Source organism: Notolepis coatsorum (assembly GCF_963971535.1).
Source record: "Notolepis coatsorum genome assembly, chromosome: 17".
Taxonomy (NCBI): Eukaryota; Metazoa; Chordata; class Actinopteri; order Aulopiformes; family Paralepididae; genus Notolepis; species Notolepis coatsorum.
The window spans coordinates 17,682,008-17,698,454 of record NC_140181.1 but is presented as its reverse complement, the minus strand read 5'-3'; the positions used below and the strand labels follow the sequence as shown (position 1 = coordinate 17,698,454).

Below are 16,447 nucleotides of genomic sequence, written 5' to 3'. Positions count from 1 at the left end.
GTACCCAACTAGCTCATTCGCAAAGATGACCTAGCTAGCTGGGTACCTAGCTAGCTCATTCGCAAAGACAAATTTGCGAATGAGCTAGCTCACTACCTAGGTTGCAAATGTGTCAGCTAGCTGGGTACCCAGCTAGCTAGGTAGCACGTGTCTTAGCTAGTTAACTAGTCGGCTTTGTCCCATAGGCTTTACACCAAATTTTGCCTCAGCTAGTAGCTAGCTCATTCGCAAAATGGTCCTTGCGAATGAGCTAGCTGGGTACCCAGCTAGCTGACACATTAGCTAGCTGGGTACCCAGCTAGCTCATTCGCAAGGACCATTTTGCGAATGAACTAGCTGGGTACCCAACTAGTTCATTCGCAAAGATGACCTAGCTAGCTGGGTACCCAGCTAGTTCATTCGCAAGGATCATTTTGCGAATGAACTAGCTGGGTACCCAACTAGTTCATTCGCAAAGATGACCTAGCTAGCTGGGTACCCAGCTAGTTCATTCGCAAGGATCATTTTGCGAATGAGCTAGTTGGGTACCCAGCTAGTTCATTCGCAAAGATGACCTAGCTAGCTGGGTACCCAGCTAGTTCATTCGCAAGGATCATTTTGCGAATGAGCTAGTTGGGTACCCAGCTAGTTCATTCGCAACCTGCGAATGAACTAGTTGGGTACCCAGCTAGTTCATTCGCAACCTGCGAATGAACTAGCTGGGATGAGTAGCAACGTCTGGGGGCGGACGTCTAGGGGCGTGGTACATGACGTAGCTGCTGGTATTTGCATTTCAATGATAGGGCACATTTGATTGGGTCATTCTGAAGTCTGGGGGCAGGGCTAGGCATACAGATATACGCTACAGCCCTTTCCATGCACCCTGGTTCTGTTTATAGTCCCCAGCTCAACAAATTATGTGTTTTAAAATATGTTGCGACCTTGGATTGTTGTTAAAAACGGAGGGATACTAGCTAAGGTGTGCGGGAGTTGGCGTATATAAGTTGATTGCTTTAAAACGGAGAGAAATGTCGTATTTACGCTGTTTAAAACGGGCTGATGGACGAAAATCTTTGGTTTTAGCTAATATTATGCGTTTTAAAATATGTTGCGACCGTCGGATTGTTGTTAAAAACGCAGGGCTACTAGCTAAGGTGTGCGGGAGTTGGCGTATATAAGTTGATTGCTTTAAGAACGGAGAGAAATGTCGTATTTACGCTGTTTAAAACGGGCTGATGGATGAAAATCTTTGATTTTAGCTAATATTATGCGTTTTAAAATATGTTGCGACCGTCGGATTGTTGTTAAAAACGCAGGGATACTAGCTAAGGTGTGCGGGAGTTGGCGTATATAAGTTGATTGCTTTAAGAACGGAGAGAAATGGCGTATTTACGCTGTTTAAAACGGGCTGATGGATGAAAATCTTTGGTTTTAGCCTAACGTATGGGGTGGCGTTCAATTCGCGAGCGGGTAAGGGGCCTACGTAATGTTTAAAGAACAACATCTAAGGTTATGTGGAATTTACAAATCTAGATGTGAAGAAAGATTTTGAAAAGATGTTTTAATTTTCTTTTAAATTGGATAAGTTGCCGGTGAGGAATAGTTAAAGGACGTGGCGAGGAAAGATGACGTATATTCGCTTCCGGTTTGTGCGATGAGCTCTGGGTATCGTAGTTTTAGTGTTTAACGAAGACCACTACACTTCCGCGTTACATTGAAATCGGGGAGGAGATTGCGGGGGGAGCATATGAATGAATGTGGACGAGAGCCGTGATGTAAGTGGTTGCCGATACGGCTGTGGGGGTGCTAGAGACATGATCGAATAGACGTTTATGCGCCTCGCTCTCCTGAACACGGCGTGACCCATAACTAATCGATCAGAACTAAATCGGCAGAGAAAAAGCCCATTTTAAAGCACCTATTCCGCATGGACATGCGCAGAGTGCCCATGGAGTCTGGACGACGCGAGATGACGCTCGAATGAATGTGGACTGTTCCATCAGAGGGGGGAGCTTCGGTGGCCAATGTCCTTTCAGCCGAACAGGATAATGAAAAAATGATCCCACTAAATGGCCAGACGCGTCTTATGGCGACATCTACAATTACCTCATTGAGTCTCCAGGTAGACTAATGTTTATATTTAAGTGCAGCGGTCTGTAGCCACTTACATGACCATCGAAGCTCCCCCCTCTGATGGAACAGTCCACATTCATTCATAATCCAATGTACAGTGTTGTTTGTACAGTTGTACAGTGTCCCCCACCCACCCCTCCTACCCAACCCCCCCCCCCCCCACTCCTACCCAACATATTGTTTTCTGAATGATATTTACTATTATAGATGTTGCATTAAGTTTAAGTAGAATTAACAATTCCCCCCCAAAATCTATCTACTTTCTCTAAATATCTCTCATGTATCTCTGTACATGTCAAAATACTTCCCAAAGGTCAGTGAATACCATGATCACAACACCAGAGGGAGCTCCACAAATCATGTAAAACCCAGATTCGGCTCAAACAAGGGACTAAACACGTTTAGCAATTATGCCACATCAATGTGGAACGCCCTACCCAAAGCTGTAAAGGAATGTGAATCACTACCCACTTTCAATAACACTCTCAAAAAACACCTACGGGAGACTGCAATTCGAAACTGGCCCCTACAAATGTCCTAACCCAGTTGTACAATAAATGACCAAGTATGGCTTTGTCAGTATTCCAATGTACAGTGTACAATGTGTGTCCCCCCCCCCCACCTCCAATGTACAGCCCCCACCCAACCTCCTCCAATGTAGTTTCTACGTCAAATACACTCTTTTTCTGGACACTTTTGTATCACAAACAGTACTGTATTTGCAAATCTGATATGTCATAAATGTATAGATGTACTGTCTATCTGTATGTCATATATGTTATGATGAATTGAAAATGGGGAACCCTGATGTAAACAAGATGAAAGTCTTTCTCTGGTCTGCAACCCCTTAACAATTGTATGTATTGAGCTGTACTGTACTGTACCCATTCTGCAATCTGTTAATAAACTTTTCAATCAATCAATCAATCAAGAGGCTCTATTGTTGTGCCTTATTGCCCAACATTACAAAATTGATTATTCTTATTTATACTAACAATGACTAAATTCACACCATTCAAAAGTGTCATTATCACTGTTTTGTTTAGCTAGAATACCTGCACCACAATATAATTTGTGAATTATTAGCCCACTCACCCCCCACAGAGGTGATAAGAGGCATTGAGTTTCAAAAACACACAAATTATTCAAGAACATGCTTGTCAGAGGATGGTTTATTAATCCAGAAATTGTAAGAATTCTATTTACATGATCTATTATGCCAGTAATACTCTCAGTATTCATTCAGTGTACTCATGCATTCACAGGAATATTGTTAATTGTTCAATATATATATACAAAAAAAATGTAATTGTTTAATTTGGGTTAACCTTCTGCCGTGTGGCAGTGAAAGGGTTAAGTGGCACTTTGGTAATTCACATGTAAAATAGAGTGGTTATTTGTGCTTGACAGGTGAACGCCGAACGCTGCCTAGTCAAAGCAAGTCTGAAATAATGTGAAAAAGAGTTCCAGTAAAAGCATTGTAAAAAGTATTTTTTTTTTGTTGTTTAAAATATATTTTTTCTTGACGTTTCTTTTTATGAAGGAGAGCATGGCGCTGTAATATTATTTAAAGGCACTTAATGCCATTGTAAAATTAAGTGGGAGTGTTGTAATATTATTTAAAGGGACTTGAATGCCATTGTAAAATTAAGTGAGTGTTGTAATACAGTACTTTTACCTTACCACTAGATGGCACTATCAGTCACTCTCTTTTTTTTTTTTTGCTGCTTAGGCACTCTTTCGAAGTTGGTTTTCGGTTAGAGTTTGTCTTAGAGCATGGCGATAGAACGCCATGATATTCTGTACCCGCAAAAAGCTAAAACAAAAGGCTGGCTGTCACAAAACAGTCACATCTAGAGACCTCAAAACCTACTCTAGCGAGGCCTTTAACCTTGAACTGGAGAGCCTGGACTGGTCAGATGAGCTCAATGGTACACTGGTTGAAGAAACATGGCTTGGCTTCAAAACCAAATTCTCAACAATACTAAACAACATGGCCCCCCTAAGAACCACCAGGGTAAAAAATTTCGCTGAGCCGTGGATGCACACTGAAATACTGACCGTAAAAGTAAAAGTCAGTCAAAGCTTACCAAAAGCACAAGCAGTGAACTCCAAGCCCATGTGACTGAACTCAAACTAGAAAGAAACAGACTAAGAAATGACGTAAACTCCATGATAAAAACTGCAAAAAAAAATCATCAATGACAAAACTGAGGAAAACAAAAATAAACCACATGAACTTTTTAAATTACTCAATAATCAACTAGGCTGCAGTAAAAAACTTAAAATCAGGTTCTCAAACATAAACATAAAGACGGACAACACGCTCATCACAGACAAACTGGATGTAGCCAATTACTTAAACACTTTCTTCACAAACATAGCCACAACACTGATAAACAAACTACCCTCCCACTCAGGGCAGTATGGGGTAGAACACATAGTAGCATACTACAAGAACCTAGGCGTCCACAAAGACGATTTCAAACTGGAAATGGTAACTATACAGATGAGGTACTCAAAAAACTGAGCGCCCTCCAACCGAACAAGGCCACTGGCCATGACAACATCCCCTCCAAATTCCTCAGAGACTCAGCAGCCGCCATCACCCCAGTCATCACACACATAATAAACCTCTCCATAAAACAGGGACACGTCCCCAAGGACTTCAAAATTGCGAGAGTAACACCCCTGCACAAAAAGGGCAGCAAATTAGACCCAGGCAACTACCGCCCTGTTTCTATCCTTACATCCATCTCGAAAGTCATGGAAAAAATAGTATACGAACAGGTCGAAAAGTACCTCGCGGATAAAAATCTAATCTACGAATTCCAATCTGGCTTCAGAACATCCCACTCCACTGACACATGCCTTCTCTATTTGAACGACCACATCAAGCAAGAGGTGGACGCGGGCAAATACTGCGGCATGGTCATGCTGGACCTACAAAAGGCCTTCGACACTGTCAATCACACCATTCTGATTGACAAGCAATTGGTTTTGATAGTCTATCAGTGAGCTGGATGCAATCCTACCTGGAGGGGAGAGAGCAGATGGTGGAGGTAAACGGTACCCTACCCCCCCCCCCCTCACAGTAAGCTGTGGTGTTCCACAAGGAAGCATACTAGGTCTGCTACTGTTCCTAATTTATGCAAATGACATGTCGTCAGCTTGTGACTGCAACTTGTTCCTTTTTGCGGACGACTCAGCCCTGCTGGTCTCTGACAAGAACAAGTTACAGGTTGAAAAAACCCTCAGCTCAGAACTAGGCAAAATCTGCATATGGCTTGCCGACAACAAACTATCATTACACATGGGCAAAACAGAGTCCATTCTCTTCGGTTCAAATAACAAACTCAGCAAGACCGACGGCTTCTCAGTTACAGTGAAAATGGATTGAAAATGGGGGACCCTGATGTAAACAAGACGAAAGTCTTTCTCTGGTCTGCATCCCCTTAACAATTGTGTGTATTGAGCTGTACTGTATTGTACCCATTCTACAATCTGTTAATAAAGTTTTCAATCAATCAATCAATCAAAGCCACAAGCCCTCCCACCCACCCACCCCCTCCTAATGTACAGTCCCCTCCCCATCATATATACTCTGTCAGGATCTAGGGGTAACAGTACTGTATATTTGAATACCGTTTATGTCACAAATGTATCAGTACTAAATACCTATATGTCCCTATGCCATAAATGTCATGTATGTTGTGTATGTCATAAATGTCTATATGAATTGAAAATGGGGGACCCTGATGGAAACAAGACAAACGTCTTTCTCTGGTCTGCATCCCCTTAACAATTGTGTATTGAGCTGTACTGTACTGTACCCATTCTGCAATCTGTTAATAAAATGTTCAATCAATCAATCAAAGTTTGTAGTCACTTGAACTGTGAATTCTAAAAGACAGACACTTCTAAAAGCACCCCTCCCCCAAAGACTAATGAATTGCGTCACCTCCCCCTCCCCTAAATCCCATTTGTCCAATCACATTCTATCACCGCTCAACTGTATGCAGCTTAACAATTGTCTGTCTATCGTCATATTTTTGGCCACAAGTGGCGCTGTTGCGAGTTTGTGGTGGCGCTGTTACAACATTTAGGAAATAGGAGCAGAGAAGAAGATCCCGATTTACAGAGCTAAGATCAACAAGTTAACGTTAGCGCCGCGGTTTGAAACTTTGAAGGTGAGTGTGTAAACTAGTCAATACGATCTTAAACATGTCACAACAGCAGTCATAGTGTATATTTTCAACAATACGTTTGTTTACCAATAGGTTAAAGTGTTTTTGAGTTCGTGTTGGCTTGGCACTGTTTCAACATTTCGATTTAGGTGACTTGACTCAGTCTCGTGTTTTCTGCTACAGCTACAGCTTATCTATCATAATAACGTTACATGTATGGGAGTTTGCAAAATTTAAATTGTATTAGCTGTTACATTAATACATTGTGTCCTCCTATCTATCTATCTCAAATCTCACTGTCTATCTGCTATGCTTTTATCTTTTACTCAAGTTTATTTGAAATCGAAGACACTCTGACGTCACGAGACCGCCGCCATCTTGGTATGAGGGTAACAAACTGATTTCTACCATCAAATGTGTAAACTGTTAATATGTACCTCAGTTGCGTGTGGGTCAATGAACACACTTGGGTTTATCAAACCGTGGGTTTAGTCTAGATGGAAATAGGGGTCCACGCGCACCCCCCGGAAATGTTTATGCCACCTGATTTTTCTTAATCCTTAAAGTGTCTACTTTCAGAGTCTGCCAGGTGCCAAGCTGAAATAATGTCCGAAAGGCTCAATTTTTAACCCTTTATTGCACCTAACACAAAACCGAAACATTCAAATTTGATGTAGCAAGACTCAAGAGGCATAATCTTTGAAGTAAACAACATACAGAGACAAATGAATGCATTTTCCCATACAATTCTGACCCTAGGAATTCAATGGAATGGTTATTTTTTTGACATTTTACAACATTTTGACTGTATTTCTGGACAAAAACGGCAAACAAATGCAAGAAATGCGTGTCTAACCAACTACATTTTTATTTTTCAAACGCATAGTGAATATTTGTTGACAATCAGTTTTTTTTTCAATCCTCCAACTGTTCATTTGGAAATTATATTGGGTACCAAGCTCAAATAATGTCCCAAAGGCTAGTTTTAACCCTTTATAGCACCTAACCCAAAAATCTAAAAATGAAAATATAATGTAGAAGAGTCATAACTTTTGAAGTAGACAACCAATACATTTACCTTTTCATGTCACTACCAACTTGCTGACCTAAACTACTCATCCTCATCGTCACTGAAGAGATCTTCTAATTCAATTTCTTCCATCTCCAGCTCTTCATCCTCATGCTCGTACTCTCCATCCACTTTACCCACAGACAAAGTTATTGTTGGCGTAATCGGTCACCTTGTCAAGGGCTGCATGCTCTTCTGACTCTGCTCTCTGAGGCTGAGGTTAGACTAGTGTATTCCTGGCGTTTTTTTATACGTTTTTGACGACGTATCATGTCCTATCTACACAGAAACGCGTTTTTTGGCGTTTTTTTGTGGATACGGCTGAAACGCAAAATTGTGTTTGCGTTTGGAGATACGCAAAAAAAACGCCAGGAATACAGCGTGTAGTCAGCACGGAGCAGTTGTTGCGAAAACGCCCATGCGCAGTAGATACCATCTGCGTGCCCTTCCTGTGTACAGTGTGTGTTTGGGACAGAGCTCCGTGTCCCAAATAGCTTCAGCTACCATGTGTTGTCAAGTTATTGTTATAAGGACCCCAGTCCAAGCTACAACAGTCTGCATTCCCTTAACAATTGTTTGTATTGAGCCGTATTGTATTGTACCCATATGCAATATGTTAAATAAAGTTTACATCCATTCATTCTGCTAGCATTACCGATTGCATGAGCTGGCTAACGTGAGCTATCAGGATTCAGACCCTGTTAGCTCAGAGTTCCTCTTTCAACTTAACAAGCATTAAACAAAATGGCCCAGTCATCTATTCACCTTTGTTTAATACACACAGCGTTGTCTCTAATGTTATCTAACTACTGATAGCTCGCGATATCATCAGTTTCGTGCTGGCTAAGTAGCGTGAGCTAACGTTAGCTTCTAGCCACAATGCTATATTATAATGGCATACTCCATTGACGTTAGCATGCAGCTAACAATGCTACCGATCGTTTTTAGACTAAACTATCTGCTCTTGGTGGTCACTTGTGTTGATGTTAGTTTTGTTTCATCAACAAATGACAGGCAGAACACACAGTGAATGTATCCGTTTTGTTTATTGCACTTTTATTAGGCTTTGCTGAAAAAAGAATTGCTGCATTGAGTGAGCAAGCAAGATGGTGGCGCGGCATAGGCGCCTGCCTTATTGACATTTCTTTGCTGGAGCTTCCACCAGGAAGTGTATTGGCACATTCGTTCTGATTGGTTGAAATTGCCTTCATGTTTGCCACCTACTGCCACCTACTGCTTTGGCAGTGTACTACATCAGTGTGCTTGGCTGACAAAAACGGAAAAAAAACGAAAGTGTGACTCAGGCGCACGACGTCGCGGCGATACGCATAAGAAAACAATACGAAGATGATACGAAAGGTGTAACCTCTGCCTGAGCCAGTACCTCAACAAGAGAAGGAGGGAGGATGGGTCCAATTGCCCAGACCGGTTCCAACACCTCCTCTTCTCCTGTCTTCTCCCAGCCCATGCCTGGATCATGTGGTTTTGGGCTCTTGATTATTGCCTTGTCTGCTCTCTTATAGAAGGCTCGCTGGACATGTGGAATGAGACGGACCTTGGCAGGCGTTCCAGGTCTACTTTTGACTTGGAGTCCAGGACTTTGTCAGCGCCGACCATCTTTCTCATCATTTTCACCCATACTGTGTCAACTGATGTCATCCGTGCTTGGCCATACATAATGCATGTGAAGCTCTCCATCTCCTCTTGAAGCTCATCAGTGACCATCCAGTCTGCACCAAGCTGCCTGAAAGCTTTGTGGAGTTTACGAGTCTTTTCCAGCTTCTTCAGGGGATTCACCTTGCATTTGCCTTTAAAAGCGCTGATACAGTCCTCCCCAGTAAAGTCGTAGAATCCCAGCAGTGTGCTACAGTAGTCGGGGCCCAGTAATTCCTCAGCAGCAGGGGTAAAGTTGGCATTCTTGGGGAATTTGGGGCCAACTCTTTTGAATGCCAGCTCTGGCAGCGTCTCGGGAGGCGTGATCTTAAGGCTTCTCATCTTGGATGACCTGTCATAGAGAGGAAGGGTCCTTTTCTTGGTGCTCACATGGCTCTCCTTCACTTCTTGAATCATGATTCCCCCGGCGCTGTTTACCACATTTGAACCATGAACGTTGGTGGTGATTCTGTTCAGGTTGTCCCACTCGCTGTGAAAAACAGTGTTTCCCTCGCCAGTGGTGATTTCAGGGGTCATGTTGGTGGACATCTCATCAAAAGCATTGGCCATGGCTGTCTCAAGTTCCATACTGAAGTCGTATGTCTCCGAGTGTCCTAGTCGTGAAAGGATGGTTGTGAGCTGTAAAGAATAAGATAAACAAATGTTTTTTTGTATCAATATCAAATACCTGTATGAAGCATAGTTGAGCAATGACAATGTAGGACCTCATAAGCAATAAGTTAGTTGATCACTCACCTGTTTGCTTCGATAGAGGTGCCGAAGTGTGGCACACAGGAGGATGTGCTTTTGGAGTTTCACTTCACTTGCTGTTAGTTGCTGCTCGACACTAGGGCTGCACGATTTTGGGAAATAATCTAATTGCGATTTTTCGGACAGATATTGCGATTGCGATTATAATTTTTTTTAAGCAGCCCCACAGAGGTTTATTGTAAAATGCGGCTTGCATCTGGCCTACGCGGTGGGTCTGTTCGGGACACAGAGTCTGAACATTTTTCTTTTTACCTGGGAATCGATACCGGTACGGTACCCAACGGTACCTTTTTTTCCCTGTACTTTACTCTCCCTCTCTGAAGTAAACTTCACAACACACAATCTAAAACCCCTTACCTCCCTCTCCCAAACTGTTCCTACAACAATTTTTTTTATGTTGCATGATCATGTATATTTTGTATTATAATTTTTTTTGTGTTTAAATATCAACATTATCTGGCAATCCTCAGTAAATACTATCAAATGAGATATGAGACACGTGCACACACACACAGAAAAGGAGAATTGCTTAAATTATTTTAGAATACTTCAGCTAATGAAGTTAAATGTTTATTATCAACTATCCAGTTCGTTTTTATAGTGCAACGTTTTTCTACATTAATTGAACCAGTAGAGAGAGATGCCCCCACCCCCCCCCCCCCCCACCCTTTCCTTACTCGGCTCAGATGTTTTCTCTGACTTGAGCAGGGTTAGCTAGGAACAGCTTTCTCAAGCTTCGCACCTTGGGCATGGAATGGGCTACAGGACCATTATCCACTTACACCCCAGTCTCTCTTGGTGAATTTAAATCTGTATTACATAACTTCCTACAAGAAGAATGTTGCTGCTTTCTGTAGTCGGGTCCCAACTGCAAAATTACTGTATTACCCTGTATTATACACTTTTACTATCATGTAGACTATTCTGCTTTGTTTTTGTGTTTACATGTGATGTATTGTATATTGTATACATGCACATTTATTATGTTCTTGTGTGATGTATCGCAAATTTTTATTGCTGTGTGATGTATTGCAAATGTTATTGCTGTCATCTTGGCCAGGTCTCCCTTGCAAAGGAGATCTTGTCTCTCAATGGGACTTCCTGGTTAAAATCTTATTTATTTAATTTTTTTTTAATTGCAGGCGATTTGATAATTGCATCATTACAAATTGCGATTTCGATAAAAAATCGATTAATCGTGCAGCCCTACTCGACACACATCTTGTGTAATCGAATAGACCAGCCTCTGCGTCTTCTCACACTTTTCTTCATCAAGTGTCCCAGTCACCACTGAGCTCAGAAATGGTACAAGATGCTCTGGGAGCAGTTCATCCATTTTCACAGCATCCAGCTTGTGTGCAGTTGGGGGCCATGGTAGCTCCTTTGACTCTTTGAATGCCTTTATAATGTGAGAATTGAGGGCGAGTGCTGCTTCTTGTAGTTAATCAGATGTTCCAAGTTTGTACGCACATTTAACTGCTTCATCTACAATAATGCTTGAGCTGTATATAAGGTTCAACTCTAGAATATTCACTATGTGCTTTAAAAAATGAAAAGGTAGTTGGTCATACACACGTTTGGTCATTTCTTGCTGTTTTTGTCCAGAAATACAGTCAAAATGTTGTCAAATGTCAACAATAACCATCCCCTTGAATTCCTAGGATCAAAATTGTGTGGGAAAATGTATTTTCGCTCTGTAAGTCGTCTACCTCAAAAGTTATGCCTCTTCTACATTATATTTTCATTTAAAAAAAATTGGGTTAGGTGCTATAAAGGGTTCAAACTAGCCTTTGAGACATTATTTCAGCTTGGTACCCAATATAATCTCAAAATAAACACTTGGAGGATTGAAAAAAAAAATTATTGTCACCAAATATTCACTCTATGCGTATTGTATTGTATTTTTTGTCCAGAAATACAGTCAAAATGTTGTCATGTCAAAAATAACCATCCCATTGAATTCCTACGGTCAGAATTGTATGGACAAATGTATTAATTTGTCTCCATGTTGTTTACTTCAAAGGTTATGCCTCTTGCTACATCACATTTTAATGTTTCGGTTTTGGGTTAGGTGCAATAAAGGGTTAAAAATGGAGCCTTTCGGACATTATTTCAGCTTGGCACCTGGCAGATTCTGAAAGTAGACACTTTAAGGATTAAGAAAAATCAGGTGGCATAAAAAGTTCCGGGGGGTGCGCGTGGACCCCTATTTCCATCTAGACTAGTTTATTTAACATCTAGTTGTGACGTGACGACAAGAGCAGGTTCACAGTAGCGAGGCAGTTTGTAAGCAGTAGTACTACAGGTACGGTGGCTCGTAGTAGACGATAGTCAAACTGGATAATCATTTAGCCAATGATCTACAAAATGCATGCGTTGAGCTCCGTTTTTATTACATGGAATTATAAACAAAAGGTCAAGAGCAATGTGTTTGGTTAGCAGACATGTCCAAAAAAGGAGTAGAGGGAAGCTAAGCTTATTGATCCCTACCCCCTTACATTTATGTTTGTTCTTCCATTAATTTGACTAGATATAACATAATTTAGTATAGGGCTGGGCGATATGGAAAAAAATCATATCGCGATAACGATATGATAATTTTATTTTATTTCTCGATATCGATAATTATCAAATTGTTATAAGTATAAAAAAAAAATGTTTTTTTTTTTTTTTAACAACAGATGTTTGTTTATTTTGCAGAAATTCTTTGTCATTGCCGCCATCTTCAGTGTTACATCCCCTCACACTCCAGTTCTCAGGCTGCAGCTGGTTTAAAAGCTAAAGTAAACCGGCTTCTCTGCTGGCTGTGGCTCCAGAGGAGTTGAACAGTTCTGGCTCTGCTAGTTTATTTTCGATCTTTTGGCGCTTTTTTGGTGGACAAACCACCGCACTGTGACTCGTGACTGGAGTCTAGTTCTGCTAGCACACATAGCCTACTGTGTACAGATGGTTTCAAAATGTATTTTAAATTAGAAAGCAAACAAAATAAATGGACAAGAGAGAAATAAATCAGAATTTGGTCAGTATTGTCATTTGGACAAGCAAAGCCATTACTTTAAGTTGCAGGCAAGAAAGACAAGTCTGTCCACTGTCTCTGGTTTTAAAACTGCCCTGTTGCAGGTAAAAAAGGAAAAAAAAGATTTTTCGATTTTTTTTTATTTCGATATTCGATATCGATTATTAAAATATATCGCGATATTTATCGTTATCGTTATATCGCCCAGCCCTAATTTAGTATATTACAATATAGAATATACTTTTACTTATACCGGTATTTAAAAGAGAAAAATCAAATAAAATTGATTCACTTGACAGCAGTGAATATAGTACAGCACTACATAACACAATATAACATAACTTTGTTTATCCTCATTACTCATTTCTGTATTTCTCTAATGTGTGTTTTTTTAGCTGCTCTTTAAATTGTGCTACATGTTTACTCAGTTTGATGTATTCAGGTAAATTATTCCACAACTTCACTCCACACACCGATATGCACATGCTTTTCAGCGTAGTGTGTACCATTTGTTGTTTAAGATTCCCTCTCCCTCTTAAGTTATATTCTCCTTCCCTGTCTCTGAACCATTTTTGAATGTTGCCTGGGATTAGTTTGTATCTGGCTTTGTATACAATGAGGGCAGTTTTTAAATCCACTAGATCCATACATTTCAATGCTTGTAGCTTTATAAATAAGTTATTAGTGTGTTCATAATATCCTACATTGTTGATTATTCTTATTGCTTTTTTTGCATGGTGCATATTGGCTGTAGAGTGCTTTTGTAGGTATTACCCCACACCTCCGCACAGTAGCTCATATAGTCATATACCATAGGAAGAGTGTACAGTACAGTGTATACAGTGTTTTTTGGTTTAGAATGTGCCTTATCTTGCATAAAACACCAACACTCCGTGCCAATTTAGTCCTGACATATTTGATATGAGGTTTCCAGTTGAGTTTGTTCACAGTATCCATAATTTCATTTTTATCCGTTTTTCTCAAGAAGATGGTACTTGTGTTTCGTTATATAAAATAATTAGAAACACCTCCCCCTTGTGGCGGGGTTATCTCCTCTGCCAGTTTACATTAACAAAGAATCTGTTGAATCTTTCTGCCACCTCATTTTTCTTACTTACTGACTTTCCCTCATCTATAAATTAATCTGGAAAGCCAGAACTGTTGATTTATTTCTTAGAATTGAGTTTCGAACCTGTCCATCTCACAACTGATGTCTCTACAGGTGTGTGTGCGTGTCGTGGTGGCTTGGGGCGCAGCGACACGAGAAGGCCTGAGCTCAGTGTTTTGGGCACATGTAGTGATGCAAGATATATCGGCCGCTGATATAATATCGGCCGATATGGCCGTTTCTTTACACATCGGTATCGGTCCGATATCAAGATTGGGCTGATATAAAAAATTATTATTATTTTTTTTACATGTTTTGGCCTTAAAGGGGAGATGAAGCGTTAAACAATATGAGCCTAGTTTGTTTGTTGTGTACCTTGGGTAAGACATGGTCCTATAATCAAATGTGAAATCCTGCTTATTTGTCTGAAAACTCGTATTCAATTTAATATTTAATATATTTATTATTGTTGTGAGAGTAAGAATGCTTAAGTGCCTGTAGTAAACTGTGCCGTACTGTGTTTAAGCCAGAGCAGCAGACGGAGGACCTGTTGGTTCTGACCGAGTCCTGGTTCTGCCTGCTGTCCCACCAGCCCATAGACATGTTCCGGGGAAATCAGCACACAGCCTGAGCTGCACTGTGGGGCGATGAGCATATTCACTGAGTACTGAGCACAATGTTGCCACTGTCTCCTCCATAGACATATATAAAGACTAGATGACTCACTGGCCAAGTTAGTAGACAACATTGTCCTAATAAATTAAATGAGTCATATAAATCTTCAATCGCAGCAGGGACCTCAACAGGGGCCGCACCATTGTGCAGGGCTGGGGGTTTTCAGCACATTTTATTATCATAAAATGTGTTTCTTGATATGAAAATGTGCTTCTTGATATGAAAAGTATCTGACTGATGCACCTAAATTATGTATTTCTGTTTGTCTCAGGTGATGTGATTACTCAACAGTTTGGGGACTTTCTGTCTGTTGAAGCAAGAGATAACGGCTTCCTCGCCTACGGGAAGGCTGGGTCCTGGTCCTGGCCCAGCTCATCACAAAATCCAACACCCTCAGGAAGCGCCAGAGAAAAGATGGTGGAACTAAAAATGGTTGAAGCAGAATTGGAGAAGAGGGCCATAGAACTGCGATACATGCCCCCCACATGACATTATATACATTGGAGAGTATATACATTTGAGGGGGAAGAAACTGTACATTGGAGGAGGTGGGGGTTGAGTAGGTGGGGCGGGGGGGGGGGGGGGGGTAACTGTTCATTGGAGGGGGTTGGGTTATAGTCCAGTCATTATAGGCCAGAATTAGGCTAAACCTAGGACAAATTGCAACATTAGCAAACTCAACTGATTTTGTATCCTCAATATGTCTTTAGTGAGAGAAAAAAAGTCCCAAGGAATCCCATCATGGGAAATGTGTTTTTTTTCAATGTTTTGTTACCCCTATAGTCCAGTCATTATAGGCCAGAATTAGGCTAAACCTAGGACAAATTGCAACATTAGCAAACTCCCTCAATATGTCTTTAGTGAGGGAAAAAAGTCCCAAGGAATCCCATCATGGGAAATGTGTTTTTTTTTCAATGTACTTGATTGCTGGCAGGATCACTGACGACACTGTCTTTCAGAGATTGTGACGCGTTCAAATTTTGAGGTAGCTCAAAAGTAAAGATACCATTTGATTCTAGACAACCTCGGGTTTCCAATGAGACCAACCATGTCATGTTACCTCATTGGAAAGGGGGCTACATACCTAATTATTCAAAGTTAAGATGATTTTTTTTGGGGAGGGAAATATGGCCATCACCATTTTTCAAATGGTCCCTTGGCCTTCTACCTCAATATATGTTAATGAAATGGGTTACATGGGTACCTACAAGCCTCCCCTATACAGACATACCAAATTTATGTTAAGCCCATGTAGTTTTGTGCAAGAATCATGTAGTGTTTTGCATGCTGTACAAATATGTAGTTTCCGCCTATTATAAAAACCCCCATCTCCATGGACCTATCCCCACGGACATAAACCCTTGAGCCCCATCCTCGTGGACTGAGCTCCACAGAGCCTATCTACTAATATTCCAAGAAGAAAAAAAATTCTTTATCAAATGTTTTGATTAGTTCTAGCGTGTATGCTAATTGGTGCATATCAAATAAGATAATGTGTGATTTGCATGAGTAAACAGAATAATTCAATGAAGTTGTGATTGACTTTTTTTCTTGTCTTTGTGTGTGTAATCAGCTTGTGAGTTTTTATAGTGATATCTAAAAGTAAAATTTTCACCACTGTTATAATCGATATGAACATATATAGGTCGTTTTCAAAACTTTCCCATGATGGGATTCCTTGGGAGTTTTTTTTCCCTCACTAAGGACATAATGAGGATACAAAATCAGTTGAGTTTGCTACTGTTGCAATTTGTCCTAGGTTTTTTCATATAATGACTGGACTATTAGGACATTTACAGAGGCCAGTTTCGAATTGCCGCCTCCAGTAGGTTCTCCTTGAGAGTGGTTTTGAAAGT

General features: G+C 40.7%; 1 long non-coding RNA gene across 1 annotated transcript; it reads left to right on the top strand.

Moving 5' to 3' along the window:
* Window positions 1–6,218: 6,218 nt before the first annotated feature.
* On the top strand, window positions 6,219–15,133 carry LOC311244255. The gene is made up of 3 exons (XR_014620685.1): window positions 6,219–6,302; window positions 6,631–6,688; window positions 14,863–15,133. It is a non-coding gene; the product is annotated as an uncharacterized lncRNA (long non-coding RNA).
* The last annotated feature ends 1,314 nt before the right edge of the window (window positions 15,134–16,447 follow it).